This window comes from Tauraco erythrolophus, unplaced genomic scaffold (genome assembly GCF_009769465.1).
Source record: "Tauraco erythrolophus isolate bTauEry1 unplaced genomic scaffold, bTauEry1.pri scaffold_40_arrow_ctg1, whole genome shotgun sequence".
NCBI classification, from domain to species: domain Eukaryota; kingdom Metazoa; phylum Chordata; class Aves; order Musophagiformes; family Musophagidae; genus Tauraco; species Tauraco erythrolophus.
This window is the reverse complement of record NW_028238614.1, coordinates 570,395-577,999: the sequence shown is the minus strand read 5'-3', so window position 1 is coordinate 577,999 and position 7,605 is coordinate 570,395. Positions and strand designations below refer to the sequence as shown.

The following is a 7,605-nucleotide window of genomic DNA, read 5'->3' as shown; positions in this document are numbered from 1 at the left end:
AGCTGTAACATCCAGCTGCAGAGATCAGTGGAAAAGTCTGATGTAAGGAAAAGTGATGCAAGTCCCAGGGGGACAGTGAGAGAAATGGTGGGGTTGGGAGGTGAGGAGTAAGCCTGTCCATACAGTGTCAGACCTCAAGGAACTGCTTGTCCTAGTGGTCCAGAACTCCTCAGGAGACACCAGAGTGATCATTATCACTTGGCGAATGCTGCTGTAACCTCTTCTCTAAACTAAAAAGAATGAAACTTTGCATTTAAAATAAAAAAAAAAAAATTTTATTAGGTGCCTTTTGAAGTCTTCCTCCTTAACTACACCATGAAAGAGCTCCAATTAGTGATACAAGACTTGAAGAAAATTAAAAGATAAAGAGCTCATTAAGATAAAGGGCATTTGAGGCTCATTACATGAACCTCAGGTACTGAGAGAAGACTGAACAAACCTCTCAACAAGTCCAAGTCAGAAGCAGAACCCAAAGTTCCTTGAAGCCTTGATTGGCCCCACTAAGGGCCGGTACTGACAAAGCCTCCCCAAGGACTCGTTAGAGCAGATCATTGGAGGCCATGATTGCAGGTAGGCAAAAGCCCTGAGCAAGTGGCTGTAATGCTGAGAAAACCCTTTGGTTTGTTTCATGAAGAAGAAAGGCCAAGCCCTGACCCCCAGGCCCTGGGAAGGCACATCCTGAGACCCTCAAATGAATGATTTGTCTCACTGGCCTTGGTGACAGAGGCAACTGCTACAGCCAAGGACACAAGGACCTCAGTCCTGTTGGACCTTTCAGCCTTGCTAGAGCCCTTGGACATCCCTACTGCAGGATGTGCTACACTGTCCCCCACCTGCACCTCTTTCCCTTCAGGCTGCTGATACCTTTCCTGCTTTCCCACCTGGCTCTCACCACACCATTTCTATACCTTCACTGATGTCTCTCTGCAGAGAGACAGCTGTGCCCATGGCAGGGCTTGGGGCGCTGCCTGCAGGCACCCAGGGGACAGGAGAGAAGTGAGAGAGAGTTTAAAGGCAGTCAAGACTCAGAAGATGCTGAGAGCTCAGAAGAGGAGAAATGTTCACAGCCCGTGGCACAGTGAATCTCTGGGTGCGGGGCAGGGCAGCTGCAGTTCGGGGAGGGATCGTGTGAAGCTGGAACAACCCACAGCCTGTGGGATCTCTCTTCTATGGAGGAAGAGGACACGCTCCAGAGCAGGGCTGCCCTGCTGCACTGTCAGAGGGACAGGGCATGAGAGCTTCGTGTCTCCCAGGGATGGCTGCAGTGCGTGAAGGTGGGTGTGCAGCCAGGGGTGCCCAGGGCTGTCCTTCCCAGCAGGTCCCTGCACCCCAGGGGCTGTGTGCTGGGGCAGGGACTCTGCCGCCTGCCAGGGTCAGCACTCAGCTGCCCGGGGAGCTCTCCATGGCACTGTGGGCAGAAGGATCAGTCCCTGACAGGGCAGGGTCCTTCTGGTCTTGAGAAGGTGCTGTGTGGGTCACGGCTGCTCACAGCTCTAGATAACCCCTGGCACAATGGCAGAGGCAGCATTTCAAGAGCAACATTGAGGCACGGACTACCTTAAAGATGAAGACCTCTGCACGGTCTGTAATCTCTGTTTTCTTCTAAGAGAAATGGGGAAGATGCTGTCCAGATTGAATAAGTTCCCTGAGACTCCTGAACCATTACACTGACGGATCAGCAGTTCTGCCAGAAGAAGCCTTCTTTGTGCCTTCACCCACTCCTCTACCTACAGATGGCATCAGTATCACCTCTGCCTGCAGCATCAGTGCTTCTCTGACCTACTCCTTAGGGCCTGCCCACCCACAGATGCCCCTGGGCAGGAGGGGTCTGCAGGGCAGAGCTGAACACACAGTAGATGGGATGGGGTCTGTGAGCACAGACAGGGAAGACAGCTGGGGAAAGGGAAACAGCCCCGGCAGGGACAGCTCCAGGCACAGAGAGCCAGGCCACCCTTCTGCATCACTCTCTGCTCAGGTGCAAAGGGAAAGAGAAGAGAGTTTGGAGAAATGGACTTAAAATCTGGGCTCTTCTGAGCTCAGAAAAGTCCACTTTCCTCTTCTTCTTCCCGTACATTGTTAGTGAGATCATCCTCCAATACAGAGAGGTATAATAAGCAAAGGGCACCTGCGTGGTGACAAGCAGGTCACTCGTAGGCAGAGCAGCTCTCCTGACTGCAGTAGGGCACAGGGAGACCTTGTGTCCCCCAGGTCTCACCAGTGTTCACGCTGAGCACAATGTGAAAGAAGAGGATTTCTGCCCTTTCTAAGAAAGTGCCCTCACTCAGCAGCACAAACCTGAGCTCACAGAAAGGAGTTCAAGGAAGTTCCCTCAAAGAAAGAAAAAACTTTTGAGAGGGTTTCTTGGGAAACAGAACAGGAGTGGCTCAAGGAAAGTCTGCCCTGATTGTCAGTGTCTTCTCTTTCAACAGTCTTCCATGCCCAACGGCAGCTCCATCAGCGAGTTTCTTCTCCTGGTATTGACAGACGCACGGGAGCTGCAGCTCTTGCGCTTCTGTCTCTTCCTGGGCATCTACCTGGCTGCTGTCCTGGGAAACAGCCTCATCATCACCACCATAGCCTGTGACCACCACCTCCACACCCCCCATGTACTTCTTCCTCCTCAACCTCTCCCTCCTTGACCTGGGATTCATCTCCACCACTGTTCCCAAAGCCATGGCCAATTCCCTCTATAACACCAGGGACATCTACTCAGGATGTGCTGCTCAGATGTTTTTCTTTCTCTTCTTGATATCAGCAGAGTATTTTCTTCTCATCATCATGTCCTATGACCGCTACGTTGCCATCTGCAAACCCCTGCACTACGGGACCCTCCTGGGCAGCAAGAGCTTGTGTCCACATGGCAGCAGCTGCCTGGGCCACTGGGTTTCTCTATGCTGTGCTGCACACAGCCAATACATTTTCACTGCCCCTCTGCCACGGCAATGCCCTGGACCAGTTCTTCTGTGAAATCCCCCACATGCTCAAGCTCTCCTGCTCAAACTCCTACCTCAGAGAAACTGGGGTTCTTGTGGTTAGTGTTGGTTTAGTATTTGGGTGTTTTGTGTTCATTGTGGTGTCCTATGTGCAGATCTTCAGGGCCGTGCTGAGGATCCCCTCTGAGCAGGGACGGCACAAAGCCTTTTCCACGTGCCTCCCTCACCTGGCCGTGGTCTCACTGTTTGTCAGCACTGCCATCTTTGCCTACCTGATGCCCCCCTCCATCTCCTCCCCAACATTGAATCTAGTGGTGTCAGTTCTGTACTCGGTGGTGCCTCCAGCAGTGAACTCCCTCATCTACAGCATGAGGAACCAGGAGCTCAAGGATGCCATGTGGAAATTGATGACTGGTTGTTTTTAAGCAGAAATAAACTTCTGCTCATCTTCTTCGTGTAACTGATAACTAAGAGGCCCTACATGCCATTGTGTTCTTTGTTGTTATTGGTGGTTTTTCAGTTGTAGCGATGTTGTCATCCCCTTTCTCACTCACTCTCTGCTTTTCTTCCCTGACCGAGTGGCTGTGCATATGAGGAGCTGTGCGCTCTGTGTGATTAAACAAAATAAAGGGCCTTGCAGTGACTTTTTTTTTTTGACATCCTTCATCCGAGATGTTTTCTTGGATGCCGTGACTGTTCCTGTGTGCAGAGGTGGAGGGGAAGACAGTCCCAGCATGGCAGCCCTGCCAGGGAGCACTTGTTCTTCCAGAGCTGCTCTCTTTTCCCTTCCACACTCTCTCTCTGAGCCCTTGGGTTTGGTGTCAGCCCTGAGATCTCTGGCAGCTTGGTCACAGTCCTGCGGGGTGGCAGCCCTGTGACCGCAGGCAGGGGCAGGCAATGGGCACTGCTGTGGCAGAGCTGGCCTCCCTAAGAGCGGTTCCATCATACCAGGGGATCTCTCCAGGGCAGTGTCTGAAGGCATATGTCTTATTCCAAAGACATTTCCAGACCATGCCCAGAAAAATGACCACAAGAGACACCACCAGTGCACAGCTAAAGTGTGTGAATGTGCAGGGTGGGGTCACATAGCAGCGTCCCTGCACAGCTAGGATTCTTGGAGGCACATAAATGTCGCACAGAGCACGGTCTGATCTCTTCTGCGCCAGAGCCATCATCACAGACCAGCCAATAACAACCACCAATTCCGGCACTGGTCTCTCACCCCAGCTTGGAGAGGTTGTTTGTCCCTCCATGGAGGGACTCTGAATGAGTGGCTCTAAAGTCCATATTTGCATTGCAAAGACAAGACATAAGCATGTACATGGTGTGCGTGGGGTGAAATGAACCTGAGTGAGCACAAACGCCATCAGCTGCTCCTGGAGGTGCCATGAAGGCCTTTAGGACAGACGATGCCCCCTAAAGATCATTGCACTTGAGAGTAGCATTCTCTGGGACACCACTTGGATGCAGCACTACGATTTGCTTCCTTGAACCAAGGTCCCTGTGTCCATTCCTCATGCCATGGGGCAGCCCAGACAAGCTCAGAGCAGGATGACACACCACAGGGCTGAGGGGCCTCCTAGTCCCTGGGAGTGGCAGCAGGAGGCCAGGGAGACACGCTGACTGCTGCAGTGCACCGTCTGTGCGTGTGCGAGAGAAGGGCTCGTGTCTCTGAACAGCCCTGTGTGTGAGATGAGTGCACGAGGGCAGCTCAGGGGTGGGCACCTGACAGAGCCCTGACACTTCTGTGTCTGACTCCAGGAATAACCCTCACCATCCCCATGAGATTTCTCTCACCTGCCGTGGACAGGCTCATTGCAAATGCCCCTGTCTGCTCCATCACCCTTCCTTGGCTTTCTGGCCTGTGCCTTCAAATGCACACTATGAAAGAAGCAGCTCCGTGGAGCATCTCACCTGTGCAGTCAGGAACGGTTCTGAAGCATGACTGACATCGCCCTTCAGAAGAAGCCATTTCTCACCTTTCAGAAGGCACAGAGCCCGTCTAGGGAGTATGAATGCACTCTGAGGCACACACCCCTTCATCTTTCACCTCTCTGAACTTCCTTCACAATTTATTTAACCAATTAAGAAAGACACAGATGTTTTTCCTCGTAGGTAGCATCTCCTCTCACAGCAGTGTTAGTGCTGTGATCAGCATCTTTTGCAGGTACTGAGTGTTCCCTGCTGGTGGTTTCATCCTACGATCAGTACCAGACTGTTTGACACCTGCTTCTCTCTACAAGGCTCCTGAACTGGAAGGTCTGTATCCAGAAAGAAGTTGCACCTTGGCTGCAGATATTTCTTTCATCTACAGTAATCATTGCCTTTTGTCCCAGGTACAATTCTGTGCCCCCAGCGGAGTGGACCACCCACACAGCAGAGGACAGTAGGTCAAAGACGAACCATGAATGGAAAGAAGTCCATGCTCGGGGCAACAGGCGACCCCCCTCTCCTTGCCTACCTCAGCTCCCCAGGTGCCCCTGAACAACAGGTATGAGGCTCTGGAGGTGGAAGGCCCATCGATGGATGGTGAAGCTGAGGGACCATCTGCACTGGAGGTGTCACCAGGGTCAGAGAGGGCTACCTGTTGTATCAAGACCACCTCCACAGGGAAGAAAAGAAGGGTGGTAGTTATAGGCGACTCCCATCTGAAGGGGACAGAAGGTCCAATATGCCGGGCTGACCCTGCTCGGAGGGAAGTCTGCTGCCTCCCTGGAGCCCGGGTTAAAGACATCGCTAGGAAACTTCCCAGCCTGCTACAGCCCACAGACTACTATCCTTTACTACTCTTCCATGTGGGTGGAGATGAAACCGAAATACGGAGTCCACAGTTGATCAAGAGGGATTTCAGGACCCTGGGACAGCTGGTAAGAAGATCTGGGACACAGGTAATCTTTTCATCCATCCTTCCCATTGCGAGCAAAGATACTGGAAGAAGCAAGTCCATTCAATCAATTAATAAGTGGCTCTGTGGCTGGTGTCATCATCACAATTTTGGCTTCTTTGACAATGGCATGGGTCACATGGCACCAGATAGAACTTGTCTTTCTCAGAGGGGAACGAGGGTCTTAGCGTAACAGCTGGCAGGGCTCATGGACAGGGCTTTAAACTAGATTTGAAGGGGGAGGGGGGTAATACCAAGAATGATAAAGATATGCTGGAAGTACCTGAAGAACAGCAGAAAGGAATTCCAGCCGCTCCAGCCAGGAAGTCAGATTCATCTGGGGCCCAACTTAAATGCCTTTATGCCAATGCCCGCAGCACGGGGAACAAGCAAGAGGAGTTAGAGGTGTGTGCGCCTGTTGGGATATGATTTATTGGCATCACGGAGAGGTGGTGGGATGAATCCTGTGACTGGAGTGTCAGAATAGAAGGGTACAGGCTCTTTAGGAAGGACAGGCAGGGGAGAAGAGGAGGAGGAGTTGCCCTCTATGTCAAGGACCAGCTAGAGTGCATGGAGCTGCACCTGGAGACGAATGAGGTCCCAACTGAGAGCTTATTGGTTAGGATTAAAGGCAGAGCAGGGACAGGAGACTTAATAGTTGGGGTCTGCTACAGACCACCTGACCAGGAGGACTGGGTGGATGAGGCCCTCTACAGACAGATAGGAGCTGCCTCACGTTCTCGAGCCCTGGTCCTCGTGGGAGACTTCAACCATCCTGATATCTGTTGGAAGGACAACACGGCAGGGCATAGGCAATCCAGGAGGTTCCTGGAATGCATGGATGATAACTTCCTTCTCCAGGTGGTAGAGGAACCAACGAGGAGAAGTGCTTTACTGGACATTGCTCTCACCAACAATGAAGGGCTGGTGGGGAACGTGACATTTAAGGACAGCCTTGGCTGCAGCGATCATGAAATTGAACAATTCAAGATACTTAGGGAAGCAAGGAGGGTACATAGCAGACTCACTACCCTGGATTTCAGGAGAGCAGACTTTGGCCTCTTCCGGGATCTCTTCGCTAGAGTACAATGGGACAAGGCCCTGGACGGAAGAGGGGCAAAAGAAAGCTGGTTAATATTCACAGATCACCTCCTGCAAGCTCACGAGCGGTGCATCCCAACAAAGTCAGGTAGGAAGAGCAGGAGGCCTGCATGGACGAAGAAGGAGCTCCTGGACCATCTCCGGCACAAAAAGAAGGCCTATAGGGAGTGGAAGCAAGGACAGGTAGCCTGGGAAGAATACAGAGCCATTGTCTGAGCAAGCAGAGATCAGGTTAGGAAAGCTAAAACACTGATAGAGTTAAATCTGGCCAGGGGCAACAAGAAAAACTTCTATAGATATGTCAGTGAGAAAAAGAGATCTAGGGAAAATGTAGGCCCTCTCCAGAAGGAAACGGGGGACCTGGCTACCCGGGATATGGAGAAGGCTGAGGTTCTCAGGGACTTCTTTGCCTCAGTCTTCACTGGCAAGAGCTCCAGTGGCACAGCCCAAGTCACGGAAGGCAAAGGCAGGGAGTGGGAGAATGAAGAACCGCCCACTGTAGGAGAATATCAGGTTCAGACCATCTAAAGAACCTGAAGGTGGACAAGTCCATGGGACCTGATGAGGTGCATCCGCGGGTCCTGAGGGAACTGGCAGATGAAGTTGCTAAGCCACTATCCATCATATTTCGGAGGTCGTGGCAGTCTGGTGAAGTTTCCAATGACTGGAAAAGGGGAAACATAGCCC

At 52.0% G+C, this 7,605-nt stretch overlaps 1 pseudogene; it reads left to right on the top strand.

Moving 5' to 3' along the window:
- Window positions 1-2,435: 2,435 nt before the first annotated feature.
- LOC104371393 (olfactory receptor 14C36-like) lies at window positions 2,436-3,358 on the top strand (annotated as a pseudogene).
- Window positions 3,359-7,605: the final 4,247 nt, after the last annotated feature.